Source organism: Phyllobates terribilis, unplaced genomic scaffold, assembly GCF_046119375.1.
Source record: "Phyllobates terribilis strain yellow unplaced genomic scaffold, ASM4611937v1 Scaffold_12__6_contigs__length_324123572, whole genome shotgun sequence".
Taxonomy (NCBI): Eukaryota; Metazoa; Chordata; class Amphibia; order Anura; family Dendrobatidae; genus Phyllobates; species Phyllobates terribilis.
Window position 1 is genome coordinate 89,045,140 of NW_027362772.1, and position 18,543 is coordinate 89,063,682.

General features: G+C 56.9%; 1 pseudogene; it reads right to left on the reverse strand.

The window, feature by feature from the left end:
- Nucleotides 1–7,216: 7,216 nt before the first annotated feature.
- Nucleotides 7,217–10,226, reverse strand: LOC141171710 (uncharacterized; annotated as a pseudogene).
- Between the last annotated feature and the right edge of the window lie 8,317 nt (nucleotides 10,227–18,543).

Below are 18,543 nucleotides of genomic sequence, written 5' to 3' on the forward strand. Positions count from 1 at the left end.
GGGGGCCTCGGGCTTCAGCCAGCACCATTGACGGGGGGTCTAGACTGTCCTGAGCCCCTTTTGACTCCCCAGAGGAGCTTTTGGTCTGTTCAGAGATCCGGACCTTCTACATGCGGGTTCCTCCCTCTTCTGCGCCATTTTCACTCCACCAAGGAGGCGGCTGCTGCCCCTCTAACGTCCATGTCTTGCTATGGGTTACCAATGATGTATCTGTAGCCCGGCACTGCTGGTACCGCATCCTCTGGCTCTGTAACATTGCTCATTCCTGATGAGTCTATTAGTGGGATTCACCAATGACTCTCAGGTGCCGCTCACTGCACTCTTCTGTAAAGGGTTAATTCATTGACATGGTCAGTTGACAGCATGACATTACAGTATGTGCCAACCTCACTAATGTCCAATCTGGTGTCACCTAAACCTGGTAGACAGTCACCATTTCTGTAGGGAAGTTGACTGTCGGCTCAGCTGTACGCTGGGAGATGCTGCGATGGAGGAGCAGCTGAGGTGAGTGCTAGCAGCTTGTGACATGTTGGCCATGGTCTGTGCCAATCGTTTACTTTTTCTGTACAAAGCTAGATGCCTCTGTGTAAGGGCTCACTCACACCATTATTGGGTCTAAATGTAATCTGACAGCACATCGGATCGCACTCGGATCAATGTTGGTCTCGCACAGCTCCCCCATATCGCTGTCGGCTGTTGAAGTCCTGAGAATGCACTCTGATGAACTCATTGCAGCCCGATATCGTGCACTCACAGAATGGATAAGAAAAAAGGTCTTCATCTTCTGCTCATCTGAGAGAATTGGGTCTCAATGTGCCGGTACTGACGAGAGTGATTGCAGGGTAATTTGCATAATTGACCAGATTCAATCAGATGAGCGAATCTATGGCCGTCTGACCTTACAGTGAGGCTGCTGAACAGGCTCCTGTGCCCGCATCCTTCCACCATCTGTGGGGGGGCTGCTCCAACCCAAAGAGGCCACTGTACTGTCCTATATCATGGGGCCACCACCGCCCAGGCATGTACAACCCTCATACACTGAGGGGGTCCGGATTCCCCCTGGGTGACTGGGGTATTGCAGCATTGTTTAGCCAGTAATTTGGATAATAAAATCCCCCCCCCCTCGCGTGCCATCCTGCCCGTCACCTGAGGTCTGCAGATCCAGCAAATGGCGGCTGCCCCACGTCTAATGACTGCACCATCTGATTGCATGTCCTCCTCATTGCAGATGTTGCAATAAGAGCAATGATCTGCAGACTATGTATGTCAGGAACAGGATGGAGGAATGATCTGCAGATCTGTACTGGATGGTGTCTTCAGGGAGGTCTGGGTCTCCTTTTGTTTTTTAGGGTGCTGGTGGTCTGAGGGAGGCTCACTATGGCCCCTTTGTGTGGGGAGATACTGCGTTGTGCACAGGACCCTGCTGCAGTGACCTCCCCGACTTGCGCCCGTCAGGGACCGCGCTGTGCCCACGAGTTCAGGAAATCTCCGGTATAAAGTGATGACTAATCCATAGACGGATGATGACTATAAATCATTTTCCAATTCTGCAGAAGTGTAGCTGGAATCTTCCAGAGGTGCCGCGGCCGACCCTTGGGTGTGCGGGATCCTTCTGTCCATGTTCTTACTGATTTCAGGAGTGGTGTCCTGTTGCCCTGTAACATTCTGTGTTCCCCTCCAATAGGTCCCATAAGTGAATTGGCCCTGTTACCACCTGCAGTGTGGTGGTCCATGCCTCTTGAGGGTCCCCTGCTGACATTATCACCCCGTCGTGCCTTGATCTGAGGCGCCATTCTCTGGTCGGGGGCCTGAACTCAATCCACCCGGTCTGCCTCCCCCGGATATAAGGAGGCCAGTAAGGCATATCCTTTGTGGGAGGCTGAGGCCAGCGCCCCAGAGACGACTACTCCTCGGTATGGCTCCTCTAGCAGTATCTGGCGCCGCGCTGCCACATCGATCGCTCTGATACCGGAGTAGGACAATCATTATGGCAGTATTTTCCAGGGTAATCAGGGTTTCTCGGAATCTCTCTGGGGCGCTGGCCTTAGCATCGGTGTCGGGGACGGCATCGGCAGGATCACACAGTATCCCACCGCTGCCACCAATTTGTCAGGGATTCCACCCACAGTCAGGATGACATCGGGGAGATCACGCAATATCTCACCGTGCCGTCACGCTGTCTGTATTTCATCCGGAGTCGCGAGCACACGATCCAGACTACTCTCTACGTAGGTATCAATAAGCGACCAGTGAGTGTATGGCTCAACACCCTGGGTTCCACAGCCTGGAATCCGTGTTTAACGCCCTCCGTACAGTCACGGTCAGCTTCACGATAGCCCAATTATTAATACTCTGCCACCACCGGCCGAGTTTGAAATATAATACAGGCCTGGCTGGACGCCTGCGTTTTGGTAGCGTATATGGCTTCGGGGAAGGGAACGATTACAGGACAAAAGAAACAGAACTATTAAATTTTATATTTAATCCAAAAGGGAGGCAGTGTTTAGGAAAAATATATACATAAGGATGTTACAAAGGAGACCTTAAAATACATATGCAGATACATAAAATAAAACAGGATAAAAAAGTGAAACTTACACAATAAAGTTCGCTGCGACGACTCAATATAGCTGGAGGAGGGGCTCCCCGGTTAGAATATGCTGTTATTTAACAGGACCTGTTGCTTATAATTCTTATTCCCCCCCTAGCAATGAGTGCTCCTGTCTTCTCCATAGATTCTCTTATACCTGAGGGGAGATCTGGCCACACGCCCCTTGTGGTGACATCATGTCGGCCGGTCTCCAGCCTGTACATTTTTATTAGAAACGCTAACTTCTGCGATAACTCATTGCCCGTTGATCGCAGAAGCTTGCACACTGCCATTTTTTCCCTTATGATTTTATCTTTATTTTGATATCACACTTCACATAGCTGCAGTCTGCTATTCTGGTGTTTTTTGCGCTGCAGCTCTCTGATCTTGGTTACAGCCCTGGAAAACTACCTACACATTCCTGGGCTGATTTGGTCACTACCCATTTGGGTCTCGTTATTGCCGGACGTATGGAACTCATAATATTTCATATCTAATATCGGAGCCGATCTGGCTATGGCTGGTGGCCAGGAATTGTTTGAGTGTCTTTGAACTTAACGAACCTTTTCCTTTTTCCTCCAAACTCATTGCTTGGGAGAAGGTGTCCATCTATCTCAGGTCTGTTAAGAGGAAATACATTTGCATTTTAGCTTGTGACACTTCATGTGTAAAGCCTTTTGGCTGTGGGGGATAATTTGCAGGAAGACACAGTATAATTGTCATCTGTGGACAAACTCTACAGGAGAGGCATGGGAGAAGGGCTAATATTCTGTAAATCTGTCCCTGATATTAATATTTTCCTGACAATCGGCCTCCTACAAAGGATCTACCTTGCTTGACACCATGTCCTTCTCCGGCCCCTCCTTGTATCCAGGGGTGGGCAGACAGGTTGGATGTTTTTCGGACCCCTCAGAGAAATGCCGCCGTCCATGTAACGTTCCGGCGCCTCGGGGGGGATGCGCTGGACACGCTTTGTCTTTGTCCTGACATCTCCCCCTCTTTGAGGTGGCGTAAGGGGTGATTTACAGATCGCCCTTTTAAGACTACCTCCTCGGTCTCTCCTTGACGGGACAGTCCGTCGGCGTTGCCATGTTCACTAACCTTCTTGTGCTGAATGGTAAAATCGTACTGCTGTAGAGCCAGGCTCCACCGCAGTAGTTTCCCACTGTCACCGGACACCCGATGCAGCCAGCTGAGGGGGTTGTGGTCAGTCACTATGGTGAAGTTGCGCCCGTATAGATAGGGCTGCAGCTTCCGCAGGGCCCACACTATAGCGAGGCACTCCTTCTCCACAGTGGCGTAAGCCACTTCCCGGGGTAAGAGCTTGCGGCTGAGGAACATCACTGCATGCCCATTTACCTGGCTGAGCACAGCACCCATGCCAAACGCACTGGTGTCCGTTTCGACTACAAACCGCCGGGCGAAGTCCAGGGCCTGCAGAACTGGGGAACTGGCCAGGGCAGCTTTCAGTGCCATGAAGGACCGCTCACAGTCAGCTGTCCAGTCGACTGTCTGCGGCAGCTTCTTTTTCATGAGGTCCGTCAGAGGCTTAGCAAGGGCACTATAGTTGGGAACAAACTTCCTATAGTACCCTGCCATACCCAAGAAGGACATCACATGCTTCTTGGTTTTGGGGGAGGGCTAGGAGGTGATGGCATAGACCTTCCCGGGCTCTGGCTTCAGAGTTCCGCCACCCACTCGGTGTCCGTGGTACTGCATCTCCGTCATGCCTACCTGACACTTTGCAGGCTTGATAGTCAACCCAGCGCCCTGGACCCACCTGAGCACCTGCTCCAGGTGCGCCAGGTGTTCCTCCCAGGTGGGACTGAAGACTGCAATGTCATCTAGGTACGCAACCGCAAACCCCTCCAGTCCCTCGAGCAGCTGGTTGACTAATCGTTGGAAAGTGGCAGGTGCATTCCTCATGCCAAAAGGCATGACGAGGGATTCATACAGCCCGAACGGTGTAATGAAGGCAGACCTCTCCTGGGCCTCCTGAGTCAGAGGAATCTGCCAGTATCCTCGACTCAGGTCCATGATGATCAAGTACCTTGCCCCGGCTAAGCGATCCAGCAGCACATCGATGCGTGGCATCGGGTACGCATCAGGAGCTGTGATGGCATTTAGCCTCCTGTAGTCCACGCAGAACCAGGTGGTCCGGTCCTTTTTCGGGACCAGGACTACAGGTGAGGCCCATGCACTTTTTGACCTTTGGATCACCCCTAGGTCCAACATCTCATCTATCTCCGCCTTCATGTCTTTCTGCACCTCTAGAGAGACCCGGTAAGCGGATTGACGGACTGGGGGGTGACTCCGTGTCCACCTGGTGGACAGCGAGCTGCGTCCTCCCGGGGACGCCCGTGAAGAGGGTCAAGTAAGGCCGGAACACCTCTCGCAGCTGGGACTTCTGGTCCGTGGATAGCTGCGGGTTGAATTCCGCGTCCTCAATAGACCCTCCGTCCCGGGCAGCGGCCAGTAAGTCCACCAGGACTTCTGTCTCGCCTTCTTCAGGGACGCTACATACAGGAAGGGCACAGGCTTCCCTGTCATGATGAGCTTTCATCATGTTGACGTGGAAGACCTTCTGCCTCTTCCTGGCATGGTCAATGGTGATCACGTCATTGAGGTGCTGGCATATGGGGTATGGGCCTTCCCAAGCCGCCTGAAGCTTGTTCTGGGTCATTGGGACTAGGACCCACACCTTCTGACCCACTTCGTACCACAGCTTCTGGCTGGCCTGGGCCTGCACCATATTCTCATGCACCAGCTGCGTCATTGCCTGCATTTTATCATGGAGCCGCATGACATACTCTATGACGGACACTTTGGGGGTGTTCAGTTCCCCTTCCCAGGATTCTCTCACCAGACCAAGGGGCCCTCGGACTCGACGGCAATACAGGAGCTCGAAGGGGGAGAACCCCGTTGAGGCCTGTGGAACCTCTCTGTAAGCAAAGAGCAGGTGTGGGAGGTACCACTCCCAGTCGCGCCCATGGGACTCGACCAGCATCTTAAGCATCTGCTTAAGGGTACCATTGAATCGCTCACACAAACCATTGGTCTGTGGGTGATACGAGCTCGATACCAGGTGCTGCACCTGCATTTTCTTACAGAGCTTCCATTAGGTGAGACATGAACTGAGTCCCCTGGTCGGTGAGCATCTCCCTGGGAAATACTACCCGTGAAAAAATGGCCAGCAGGGCATCCGCCACCTTATCGGCTCGAATGGAGGACAGAGCTACTGCCTCTGGGTACCAGGTAGCATAGTCTACCACAGTAAGGATGAACTGCTTTCCAGAGCTGCTGGGGATGGCCAGCGGGCCAATGATGTCCACAGCAATCCTCTGGAACGGCTCCTCTATCACGGGCAAAGGGATCAGGGGAGCCTTGGGGGCACGCCCCGATTTCCCCACTCTTTGGCACGTGATACAGGAGCGGCAGTAGTTGGCAATGTCTGTCCCCATTTGGGGCCAAAAGAAGTGGTGTGACAGCCGGGCCTTGGTTTTGCAGACACCCAAGTGTCCGGCCAGAGGAATCTCATGGGCGATCCGCAACAACTCCTCCCTAAACTGATAGGGCACGACCAGCTGTCTCTCCCTCATCCACTCCTGTTGGGGGTTACAGGGGACTGTTTCTCGGTATACCCTCTCCTTATCGGATTCGGAGATGGGCTTCCCCGCGAGGTCCCTTAACGCCTCTAGGCTGACATCTTTGTGCAGAGCCGCCTGGAACTCCTGGCTGGAGGTAGCCAGAAGCGACGTTGGGGCCTCAACCTCACTGGAACCATCTGGGACCGGCTCTGGGTCCACAGCCACTTCTGTTGTCCCACCATGGGATGAGGGCCCAGAAGGCAGCGCATCGCGTGCATTCTGGGTACTCATACTCCGGGTGACAGCAGCTATGTAGGCCGTCTTCCCGGAGGACAACAAACTCTTACCATCAGCCTGACTGGCTGGAGGCACCACCTCCCCACCATCCCCCAGGAGCCGTGCCAGTCATGGGGCAGCTGCCACCGGCCCAGTCAGTCCGTCGTGACACTGGGCGGCGGCACGGGACCACTGGCTTCAAGGTTCCCGGGCCTGCTCCCATCGCCCTCAGCACTCATGCTGGCCCCGTCTTGGGGGTCCTCAGAAACATCACCCCGCCGGGCGACGTGGCTGAGCACTCCGTTACCACAATACATGTCATCATTATACATCATATTAGTGTTCATATCACTGGCATTCTCATCACAGACGTCATCGACAGTGGCATTATATGACATATCAGATCTGGGGGGGTTGTCAGGAACATATTGGGCAATCAACCGTCCCAGATCAGTCCCCAATAAAACATTGGTCAGGAGGTTCTCTGACGCCCCCACTTCCCGCAATCCCCTCCCCGCACCCCAGTCTAGGAAAACCCGGGCCATGGGCAAAGGACGGTGAACACCCCCAATCCCGGTGACAGTCAGGGTTTTCCCAGGGATAAGATCTTCGGGGGACACCAACTCAGGGCGGATGAGGGTCCGTTCGGCTCCGGTATCCTTGAGCCCCATAGTGACTTTATCACCCACGGTGACTGATTGCAAATTGTCACAGATCCCCCCCCCCCCCCAAAAAAAGAACTGCTGCAGCAGACCCCTGGGCCTTAGGCGTGGGGTTCTTCTTCTGCCTCTGCGGGCAGGTGAGGCTGATATGACCAGTCTTGTCGCATGTATAGCACTTACGGGAGTCAGATGCGGGCCGGGTGATAAAAGATGGGGCAGGACCCACTGAGGGCCGGCTGGCTGGAGCACTGGGGGTGGTTGTCGGCTTACCCCCTTTCCAGCTGGTGGTGGCTGACTTCCGCACCTCTGGTGTGCGGTTGGCCTCATAGGTATCCGCTATCTGGGCTGCTTTGGCGGCTTCCTTCGGCTCCCGGTCAAGCACAAACTGTCTCCCCTCCACTGGGCAAAGATTAAGAAACTGGTCCTTCACCATCAGATCCTTCAGGTCCACGAAGGTGGTGACTGACAGTCCTCGGATCCACTGCTCAAAGTTGGTTCTGAGCCCGTCTACCACATCGCTGTAGGTGTCCTGTGGTCCACGTTGGAGGGCTCTGAACTTTTTCCGGTAAACCTCCGGAGTCAGCTGATACTTTTTTATCAGGGCCTGCTTGACTGCCTCATAGTCTCAATCTTGTTCTCGAGGGAGGAAAGCTAACACCTCCAAGGCTTTTCCTTGGAGTCCTGGAGTTAAGTACCTTGCCCACTGGTCGGTGGGCAGCTGATACTGCCTGCAGGCCTTTTCAAAGCCTCGCAGAAATGTGTCCAAGTCCCCATCCTTTTCCATCACAGGGAAGTGCTCAGGACGGGGTTTAAAGCAGTTGGCACTGTTGGACTCACGGGTCTGCGTAGAGGGCGACTCCTTCTGAATCTGGGCTAGCTCCAGCTGGTGTTGTCGGCCAACTTGGGCCTGGCGCTCAGCAGCCTCTCGGCCAGCTTGGGCCTGGCGCTCAGCAGCCTCTCGGCCAGCTTGGGCCTGGCGCTCAGCAGCCTCTCGGCCAGCTTGGGCCTGGCGCTCAGCAGCCTCTCGGCCAGCTTGGGCCTGGCGCTCCTCTCGGCCAGCTTGTGCCTGGCACTCCTCTCGGTCAGCTTGGGCCCGTTGCTCTGCTCGCTCCTGGAATTTCAGGATCAGCTGCAGTCGTCCCTCACGATCATCTGCGGCGAGCTGCTCCAAGGCCATCTGCAGGTGGGGGTCCACACTACCCTGGTTGCGGGTATGGCTGGCAATTACAGGTGGGACTCCTGCAGCAGCGCCATCCGGGCCTTGGCTGGCCGCCCCATCAGGGCTCTGCTGTCGGACGGGCTCTGCAGCTCCTTGCAACAGTTCAGCAATCATTTGGGCCTTGTTTTTGCCCGTGGGATCAATCTGCCTCAGCTCACAGAGGGCGATGAGAGTGGGCTTCGTCTGCTGGTGATACCAGGGCTCTCCACGTGTAGCCATTATTGCCAAATAAAAGATGGGATAGAAAAACAAGAGAAGGGGGGATGCAACTGCTACACGTATAGTAATGTCCCAGATAAAAAATATTAAAACAGAGTCTGATTTCTTAAAACTCCACAGAATTCTCGCAAGAACCGTGCAAGTTTTCAGTGACAGGAATGATTGCTCAATCCAGCCACTGATGTTCTGTAATATCCCACCGCTGCCACCAATTTGTCAGGGATTCCACCCACACACAGTCAGGACGACACCGGGGAGATCACGCAATATCTACCCGTGCCGCCACGCTGTCCGTATTTCGTCCGGAGTCGCGAGCACGCGATCCAGACTACTCTCTATGTAGGTATCGGTAAGCGACCAGTGAGTGTATGGCGCAACACCCTGGGCTCCACAGCCTGGAATCCGTGTGTACACCCTCCGTACTGTTACTGTCAGCTTCACGATAGCCCAATTATTAATACTCTCTGCCACCACCGGCCGAGTTTGAAATATAATACAGGCCTGGCCGGACGCCTGCGTTTTGGTAGTGTATATGGCTTCGGGGAAGGGAACGATTACAGAACAAAAGAAACGGAACTATTACATTTTATATTTAATCCAAAAGGGAGGCAGTGTTTAGGAAAAATATATATACAAGGATGTTAAAGGGGACATTAAAATACATAGGCAGTTACATAAAATAAAACAGGATAAAAAAGTGAAACTTACACGATAAAGTTCGCTGCGACAACTCAATATAGGTGGAGGAGGGGCTCCCGGTTAGAATATGCTGTTATTGAACAGGACCCGTTGCTTATAATTCTTATTCCCCCCCCCGGCAATGAGTGCTCCTGTCTTCTCCATTGATTCTCTTATACCTGAGGGGAGATCTGGCCACACGCCCCTTGTGGTGACATCATGTCGGCCGGTCTCCAGCCTGTACATTTTTATTAGAAATGCTAACTTCTGCGATAACTCATTGCCCGTTGATCGCAGAAGCTTGCACACTATGCCATTTTTTCCCTTATGATTTTATCTTTATTTTGATATCACACTTCGCATAGCTGCAGTCTGCTATTCTGGTGTTTTTGCGCTGCAGCTCCCTGATTTTGGTTACAGCCCTGGAAAACTACCTATACATTCCTGGGCTGATTTGGTCACTACCTATTTGGGTCTCGTTATTGCCGGATGTATGGAACTCATAATATTTCATATCTAATATCGGAGCCGATCTGGATATGGCTAGTGGCCAGGAATTGTATGAGTGTCTTTGAACTTAACGAACCTTTTCCTCTTTCCTCCAAACGCATTGCTTAAGAGAAGGGCTAATATTCTGCAATTTTGTCCCTGATATTAATATTTTCCTGACCATCGGCCTCCCACAAAGGATCTACCTTGCTTGACACCATGTCCTTCTCGGGCCCCTCCTTGTATCCAGGGGTGGGCAGACAGGTTAGATGGGTTTCAGGCCCCTCAGATAAATGCCGCCGTCCATGTAACGTTCCGGCGCCTCGGGGTGATGACGGATGCGCTGAACACGCTTTGTCTGCATTTCCTTGCGTCCTGCACGCCGAGGTCATTGACACGGATCATGTGCGGCCCCCTCGTTACGTGGTCTGAGGACAGGGCCGCTGCGCGTTCAGGGGGCTTCTGGTTATTTGAGCTGCTCGTTGCTCGGACATTTGAGCCGCCATTGTCCGGTGCTGCAGGTGACCCTTCGTGTGGCTCCGTCCAGGTGTGGTGGGCTCTATTACCTGCAGATTACAGGGCCCCTGACTGATCCTGCTGCAGAGCATTGCACGCATGTCCTTCTCCACGTAGCATGGCGTTGGGCAGGAGGCCATGGTATGGGAGGCCAGTGGGCTGCTGTGACCCTGTACTTGTGAGTGACATCAGCATCCGAGTAGAGCAGTGGCACCACATGGCGGTATTCCTGTATAAAGGCTTGTGGTCAGGGACCGCACAAGGTTTCCGCTCCATTTTATCTTTTTCTCTCGTCATCAAAATATGCAGGTTCCTCAAAGTGGAAAGAGATCTAGTCAGTAATCTGGAGCAAATCACTGAGCTGCTCCTCAGCAGCCACCAGGGGGCGCCCCGCAGTGAGAAGCCCTGATCTCATCCCCTCCAGGCAGGGAGTTCAGCCCAGGCTGATACCTTTGTGTGCAGGGTCATCTGCTGGTCAGTGGGGGAAGTGCAGCGCTGTTACTGGATGTGGCACTTGTATGGGGTCCATGACTGTGGGGTCTTACAGCTGATGCCACTGTAACCTGGGAGGACCATGTAAATGAAGGGGGGGGGGGAGGGGGGTGCAATCATTAACTACTTCAAGCTAATGGTGCCGTTCTAGATTATTGGGATTATAACTCTCATCATTTGTTCACAGTAATGTCTATTACAAGTATGTTGTATCCGACCTCCCCAGAGCTGAGGGTCTATGTATAATGCTGCCCCCTATATGGCGCTGGGCTCCGTCCTGCACTGATGCTGGGGTCGCCCCCTATATGGCGCTGGGCTCCGTCCTGCACTGATGCTGGGGTCGCCCTCTATATGGTGCTGTGCTCTGTCCTGCACTGATGCTGGGGTCGCCCTCTATATGGTGCTGTGCTCCGTCCTGCACTGATGCTGGGGTCGCCCTCTATATGGCGCTGGGCTCCGTCCTGCGCTGATGCTGGGGTCGCCCTCTATATTGCGCTGGGCTCCGTCCTGCACTGATGCTGGGGTCGCCCTCTATATGGCGCTGTGCTCCGTCCTGCGCTGATGCTGGGGTCGCCCTCTATATGGTGCTGTGCTCCGTCCTGCGCTGATGCTGGGGTCGCCCTCTATATGGCGCTGGGCTCCGTCCTGCGCTGATGCTGGGGTCGCCCTCTATATGGTGCTGTGCTCCGTCCTGCGCTGATGCTGGGGTCGCCCTCTATATGGCGCTGGGCTCCGTCCTGCACTGATGCTGGGGTCGCCCTCTATATGGCGCTGGGCTCCGTCCTGCACTGATGCTGGGGTCGCTGCCCTCTATATGGCGCTGGGCTCTGTCCTGCACTGATGCTGGGGTCGCCCTCTATATGGCGCTGGGCTCCGTCCTGCACTGATGCTGGGGTCGCCCTCTATATGGCGCTGGGCTCCGTCCTGCGCTTATGCTGGGGTCGCCCTCTATATGGTGCTGTGCTCCGTCCTGCACTGATGCTGGGGTCGCCCTCTATATGGTGCTGTGCTCCGTCCTGCACTGATGCTGGGGTCGCCCTCTATATGACGCTGGGCTCCGTCCTGCACTGATGCTGGGGTCACCCTCTATATGGCGCTGGGCTCCGTTCTGCGCTGATGCTGGGGTCGCCCTCTATATGGTGCTGTGCTCCGTCCTGCGCTGATGCTGGGGTCTCCCTCTATATGGTGCTGTGCTCCGTCCTGCGCTGATGCTGGGGTCTCCCTCTATATGGTGCTGTGCTCCGTCCTGCGCTGATGCTGGGGTCTCCCTCTATATGGTGCTGTGCTCCGTCCTGCACTGATGCTGGGGTCTCCCTCTATATGGCGCTGTGCTCCGTCCTGCACTGATGCTGAGGTCGCCCTCTATATGGCGCTGGGCTCCGTTCTGCGCTGATGCTGGGGTCGCCCTCTATATGGTGCTGTGCTCCGTCCTGCGCTGATGCTGGGGTCTCCCTCTATATGGCGCTGGGCTCCGTCCTGCGCTGATGCTGGGGTCTCCCTCTATATGGCGCTGGGCTCCGTCCTGCGCTGATGCCGGGGTCGCCCTCTATATGGCACTGTGCTCCATCCTGCGCTGATGCTGGGGTCGCCGCCCTCTATATGGCGCTGTGCTCCGTCCTGCGCTGATGCTGGGGTCGCCGCCCTCTATATGGCGGTGCTCCGTCCTGCGCTGATGCTGGGGTCGCCCTCTATATGGCGCTGGGCTCCGTCCTGCACTGATGCTGGGGTCGCCCTCTATATGGCGCTGGGCTCCGTCCTGCGCTGATGCTGGGGTCGCCCTCTATATGGCGCTGGGCTCCGTCCTGCGCTGATGCTGGGGTCGCCGCCCTCTATATGGCGCTGGGCTCCGTCCTGCACTGATGCTGGGGTCGCCGCCCTCTATATGGCGCTGGGCTCCGTCCTGCACTGATGCTGGGGTCGCCGCCCTCTATATGGCGCTGTGCTCCGTCCTGCACTGATGCTGGGGTCGCCGCCCTCTATATGGTGCTGTGCTCCGTCCTGCACTGCGCGGCTCTGGGGCCGTGTCTGGTGGGATTGGGTGCGCTGCTCTGGGGCCGTGTCTGGTGGGATTGGGTGCGCTGCTCTGGGGCCGTGTCTGGTGGGATTGGGTGCGCTGCTCTGGGGCCGTGTCTGGTGGGATTGGGTGCGCTGCTCTGGGGCCGTGTCTGGTGGGATTGGATGCGCGGCTCTGGGGCCGTGTCTGGTGGGATTGGATGCGCGGCTCTGGGGCCGTGTCTGGTGGGATTGGATGCGCGGCTCTGGGGCCGTGTCTGGTGGGATTGGATGCGCGGCTCTGGGGCCGTGTCTGGTGGGGTTGGATGCGCGGCTCTGGGGCCGTGTCTGGTGGGATTGGGTGCGCGGCTCTGGGGCCGTGTCTGGTGGGATTGGGTGCGCGGCTCTGGTGGGATTGGATGCGCGGCTCTGGGGCCGTGTCTGGTGGGGTTGGATGCGCGGCTCTGGTGGGATTGGATGCGCGGCTCTGGGGCCGTGTCTGGTGGGGTTGGATGCGCGGCTCTGGGGTGATTGTGTATGCGGCTCTGGGGCAGTGTCTGGTGGGATTGGGTGCGCGGCTCTGGGGCCGTGTCTGGTGGGATTGGGTGCGCGGCTCTGGGGCCGTGTCTGGTGGGATTGGGTGCGCGGCTCTGGTGGGATTGGATGCGCGGCTCTGGGGCCGTGTCTGGTGGGGTTGGATGCGCGGCTCTGGGGGGATTGGATGCGCGGCTCTGGGGCGTGTCTGGTGGGATTGGGTGCGCGGCTGTGGGGCCGTGTCTGGTGGGATTGGGTGCGCGGCTCTGGGGCCGTGTCTGGTGGGATTGGGTGCGCGGCTCTGGGGCGGGTCTGGTGGGATTGGATGCGCGGCTCTGGTGGGGTTGGATGCGCGGCTCTGGGGCCATGTCTGGTGGGGTTGGATGCGCGGCTCTGGTGGGGTTGGATGCGCGGCTCTGGGGCCATGTCTGGTGGGGTTGGATGCGCAGCTCTGGTGGGGTTGGATGCGCGGCTCTGGGGCCATGTCTGGTGGGGTTGGATGCGCAGCTCTGGTGGGGTTGGATGCGCGGCTCTGGGGCCATGTCTGGTGGGGTTGGATGCGCAGCTCTGAGGCCGGCTCTGGTGGGATTGGGTGCGCGGCTCTGGGGCCGTGTCTGGTGGGGTTGGATGCGCGGCTGTAGTGTTCGGCATCGTGGTTCTCGCAGCTGAGGGTTTGTTGCTGTGTATCGGCGCAGCTTCCTGCGCTCCGGTCCTGGAGCCCCCTGTAGTCCGGTGCGATCCTTCATCTCGGCCCCTCCAGGTTTCAGGCTTTAGCCGCCTGCGGTGTCCTGTGTCCCGGGGGAGGATGGGGGTCCTCACTCCTCAGCACTGACCCCTCGTGTGGCCACTAGAAAGCCCTCCTGCCATAGGGCCCGGGTCGATAATCTGAGGCCCCTGTAGGGAGCAGTGTGGCCCCCGGGTCGATAATCTGGGGCTCCTGTAGGGAGCAGTGTGGCCCCCGGGCCGATAATCTGAGGCCCCTGTAGGGAGCAGTGTGGCCCCCGGGTCGATAATCTGAGGCCCCTGTAGGGAGCAGTGTGGCCCCCGGGTCGATAATCTGAGGCCCCTTTAGGGAGCAGTGTGGCCCCCGGGTCGATAATCTGAGGCCCCTGTAGGGAGCAGTGTGGCCCCCGGGTCGATAATCTGAGGCCCCTGTAGGGAGCAGTGTGGCCCCCGGGTCGATAATCTGAGGCCCCTGTAGGGAGCAGTGTGGCCCCGGGGTCGATAATCTGAGGCCCCTGTAGGGAGCAGTGTGGCCCCCGGGTCGATAATCTGAGGCCCCTGTAGGGAGCAGTGTGGCCCCCGGGTCGATAATCTGAGGCCCCTGTAGGGAGCAGTGTGGCCCCCGGGTCGATAATCTAGGGCTCCTGTAGGGAGCAGTGTGGCCCCGGGTCGATAATCTGGGGCTCCTGTAGGGAGCAGTGTGGCCCCCGGGTCGATAATCTGAGGCCCCTGTAGGGAGCAGTGTGGCCCCCGGGTGGATAATCTGGGGCTCCTGTAGGGAGCAGTGTGGCCCCCGGGTCGATAATCTGGGGCTCCTGTAGGGAGCAGTGTGGCCCCCGGGTCGATAATCTGGGGCTCCTGTAGGGAGCAGTGTGGCCCCCGGGTCGATAATCTGGGGCTCCTGTAGGGAGCAGTGTGGCCCCCGGGTCGATAATCTGGGGCTCCTGTAGGGAGCAGTGTGGCCCCGGGCCGTCCTGAGCATTCGTTGTCCGGTGACGCTCGGTGTCCTGGGGGCGTGTCCTCAGGACCGCTGCTGGCAGTCGGTGACTAGTCGCTCCCCCGCTTCTCCCACCAGAGAATAAACGCACAAAACTCCCCACTCACATAATGTGAGGGAAAACACCATCGTGGGAACGTCCAAGCGTGTAACCCCAGTGACGTCACCGAGCGGCTGATTGGTCAGTCTGCCAGCTGGGCGGGGCCAGGAGCGGCTGCGGCACCTGAGCGCGACACCCCGGAATACGACACCCCGGAATACGGCGCCGCTGCTCACAGCCAGGAGCCCGGAAACACCGCAGGTTAAAGAGGTGAGGAGGAGCCGGAGCTCATGTCATCTGTACTGGGGGAGAGGTGCGGACCCCAGAGCTGGTGAACAACTGAGGACCCCTTCCTCCTCGGTGCTGCCTGTGACCCCCCCCCCTCCCTTCCTCCTCGGTGCTGCCTGTGACCCCCCCCCCCTCCCTTCCTCCTCGGTGCTGCCTGTGACCCCCCCCCCCTCCCTTCCTCCTCGGTGCTGCCTGTGACCCCCCCCCCCTCCCTTCCTCCTCGGTGCTGCCTGTGACCCCCCCCCCCTCCCTTCCTCCTCGGTGCTGCCTGTGACCCCCCCCCCCTCCCTTCCTCCTCGGTGCTGCCTGTGACCTCCCTTCCTCCTCGGTGCTGCCTGTGACCCCCCCCCCCCTCCCTTCCTCCTCGGTGCTGCCTGTGACCCCCCCCCCTCCCTTCCTCCTCGGTGCTGCCTGTGACCCCCCCCCCCCCTCCCTTCCTCCTCGGTGCTGCCTGTGACCCCCCCCCCCCCTCCCTTCCTCCTCGGTGCTGCCTGTGACCCCCCCCCCTCCCTTCCTCCTCGGTGCTGCCTGTGACCCCCCCCCCCCCTCCCTTCCTCCTCGGTGCGGCCTGTGACCCCCCCCCCCCCCTCCCTTCCTCCTCGGTGCGGCCTGTGACCCCCCCCCCTCCCTTCTTCCTCGGTGCGGCCTGTGACCCCCCCCCCCCTCCCTTCTTCCTCGGTGCTGCCTGTGACCCCCCCCTCCCTTCCTCCTCGGTGCTGCCTGTGACCCCCCCCCCCTCCCTTCCTCCTCGGTGCTGCCTGTGACCCCCCCCCTCCCTTCCTCCTCGGTGCTGCCTGTGACACCCCCCCCCCTCCCTTCCTCCTCGGTGCGGCCTGTGACCCCCCCCCCCTCCCTTCCTCCTCGGTGCTGCCTGTGACCCCCCCCCCCTCCCTTCCTCCTCGGTGCTGCCTGTGACACCCCCCCCCCTCCCTTCCTCCTCGGTGCTGCCTGTGACCCCCCCCCCCTCCCTTCTTCCTCGGTGCTGCCTGTGACCTCCCTTCCTCCTCGGTGCTGCCTGTGACCCCCCCCTCCCTTCCTCCTCGGTGCGGCCTGTGACCCCCCCCTCCCTTCCTCCTCGGTGCTGCCTGTGACCTCCCTTCCTCCTCGGTGCGGCCTGTGACCCCCTCCCTTCCTCCCTTCCTCCTCGGTGCTGCCTGTGACCTCCCTTCCTCCTCGGTGCTGCCTGTGACCCCCCCCCCCCCTCCCTTCCTCCTCGGTGCGGCCTGTGACCCCCCCCCCCTCCCTTCCTCCTCGGTGCTGCCTGTGACCCCCCCCCCCCCCCCCTCCCCTCCTCTGTGGCGGTCTCTTCCTGGGCGTTTAGCGCCATCTTCTGCCCTGTGACCGTTGTTTGCAATTCTTCTGGGAAGTTACTGGCGCTCGTGGTGCCCAGAGACCCGTGTGTGTGGGGGCTTGGGTGGCCTGTGTGATCCCTCAGCGCCATTGCTCCACCTGAGTGACGCCGTCATGTGGCAGACCAGTGACTTTATCCCCCTCTGGCGTCAGTGAGGGTTTCCTCCGGGGCCCGCGGGGTCCCAGTCTCTGCAGCCGCCGGTTATCTGCCGTGGTCACATGACCCGGGGGCTGAGCCGTAGCCGGCGATGTGGCTGCCGCCTGCACAGCAGCGATGCCAGCAGGAAACACAGGAGAAAACGACTTAATAAGAAAAGTAACGAGCGGCTAATAACATCATAACGGATCAGGATGAAGCCGATCAGAGTAATCTGCCCCGGGCGCCGCTGATCCCTGAGTGTGCCTGCTGGGGAAAAACGCAGTGCTCTGACCCCTGAAATAACTACTCATGTGGGGGTTAACATGTACCGGGGAGAAAGATCGCCCCCCCAACCAAGACCCCCGTATTGTACATTATACATGGAGAGAAGTATTCCATACTATAAACATCATCCAGAGCTGCACTCACTATTCTGCTGGTGCAGTCACTGTGTACATACATTACTGATCCTGGGTTACCTCCTGTATTATACCCCAGAGCTGCACTCACTATTCTGCTGGTGCAGTCGCTGTGTACATACATTACTGATCCTGGGTTACCTCCTGTATTATATTCCAGAGCTGCACTCACTATTCTGCTGGTGCAGTCACTGTGTACATACATTACATTACTGATCCTGAGTTACATCCTGTATTATACTCCAGAGCTGCACTCACTATTCTGCTGGTGCAGTCACTGTGTACATACATTACATTACTGATCCTGAGTTACATCCTGTATTATACTCCAGAGCTGCACTCACTATTCTGCTGGTGCAGTCACTGTGTACATACATTACTGATCCTGAGTTACCTCCTGTATTATACTCCAGAGCTGCACTCACTATTCTGCTGGTGCAGTCACTGTGTACATACATTACATTACTGATCCTGAGTTACATCCTGTATTATACTCCAGAGCTGCGCTCACTATTCTGCTGGTGCAGTCACTGTGTACATACATTACATTACTGATCCTGAGTTACATCCTGTATTATACCCCAGAGCTGCACTCACTATTCTGCTGGTGCAGTCACTGTGTATATACATTACATTACTGACCCGGAGTTACATCCTGTATTATACCCCAGAGCTGCACTCACTATTCTGCTGGTGCAGTCACTGTGTACATACATTACATTAGTGATCCTGCATTACATCCTGTATTATACCCCAGAGCTGCACTCACTATTCTGCTGGTGCAGTCACTGTGTACATACATTACATTACTGATCCTGAGTTACATCCTGTATTATACTCCAGAGCTGCTCTCACTATTCTGCTGGTGCAGTCACTGTGTATATACATTACTGATCCTGAGTTACATCCTGTATTATACTCCAGAGCAGCACTCACTATTCTGCTGGTGCAGTCACTATGTATATACATTACATTACTGATCCTGAGTTACATCCTGTATTATACTCCAGAGCTGCACTCACTATTCTGCTGGTGCAGTCACTGTGTACATACATTACATTACTGATCCTGAGTTACATCCTGTATTATACTCCAGAGCTGCACTCACTATTCTGCTGGTGCAGTCATTGTGTACATACATTACATTACTGATCCTGAGTTACATCCTGTATTATACTCCAGAGCTGCACTCACTATTCTGCTGGTGCAGTCACTGTGTACATACATTACATTACTGATCCTGAGTTACCTCCTGTATTATACTCCAGAGCTGCACTCACTATTCTGCTGGTGCAGTCACTGTGTACATACGTTACATTACTGATCCTGAGTT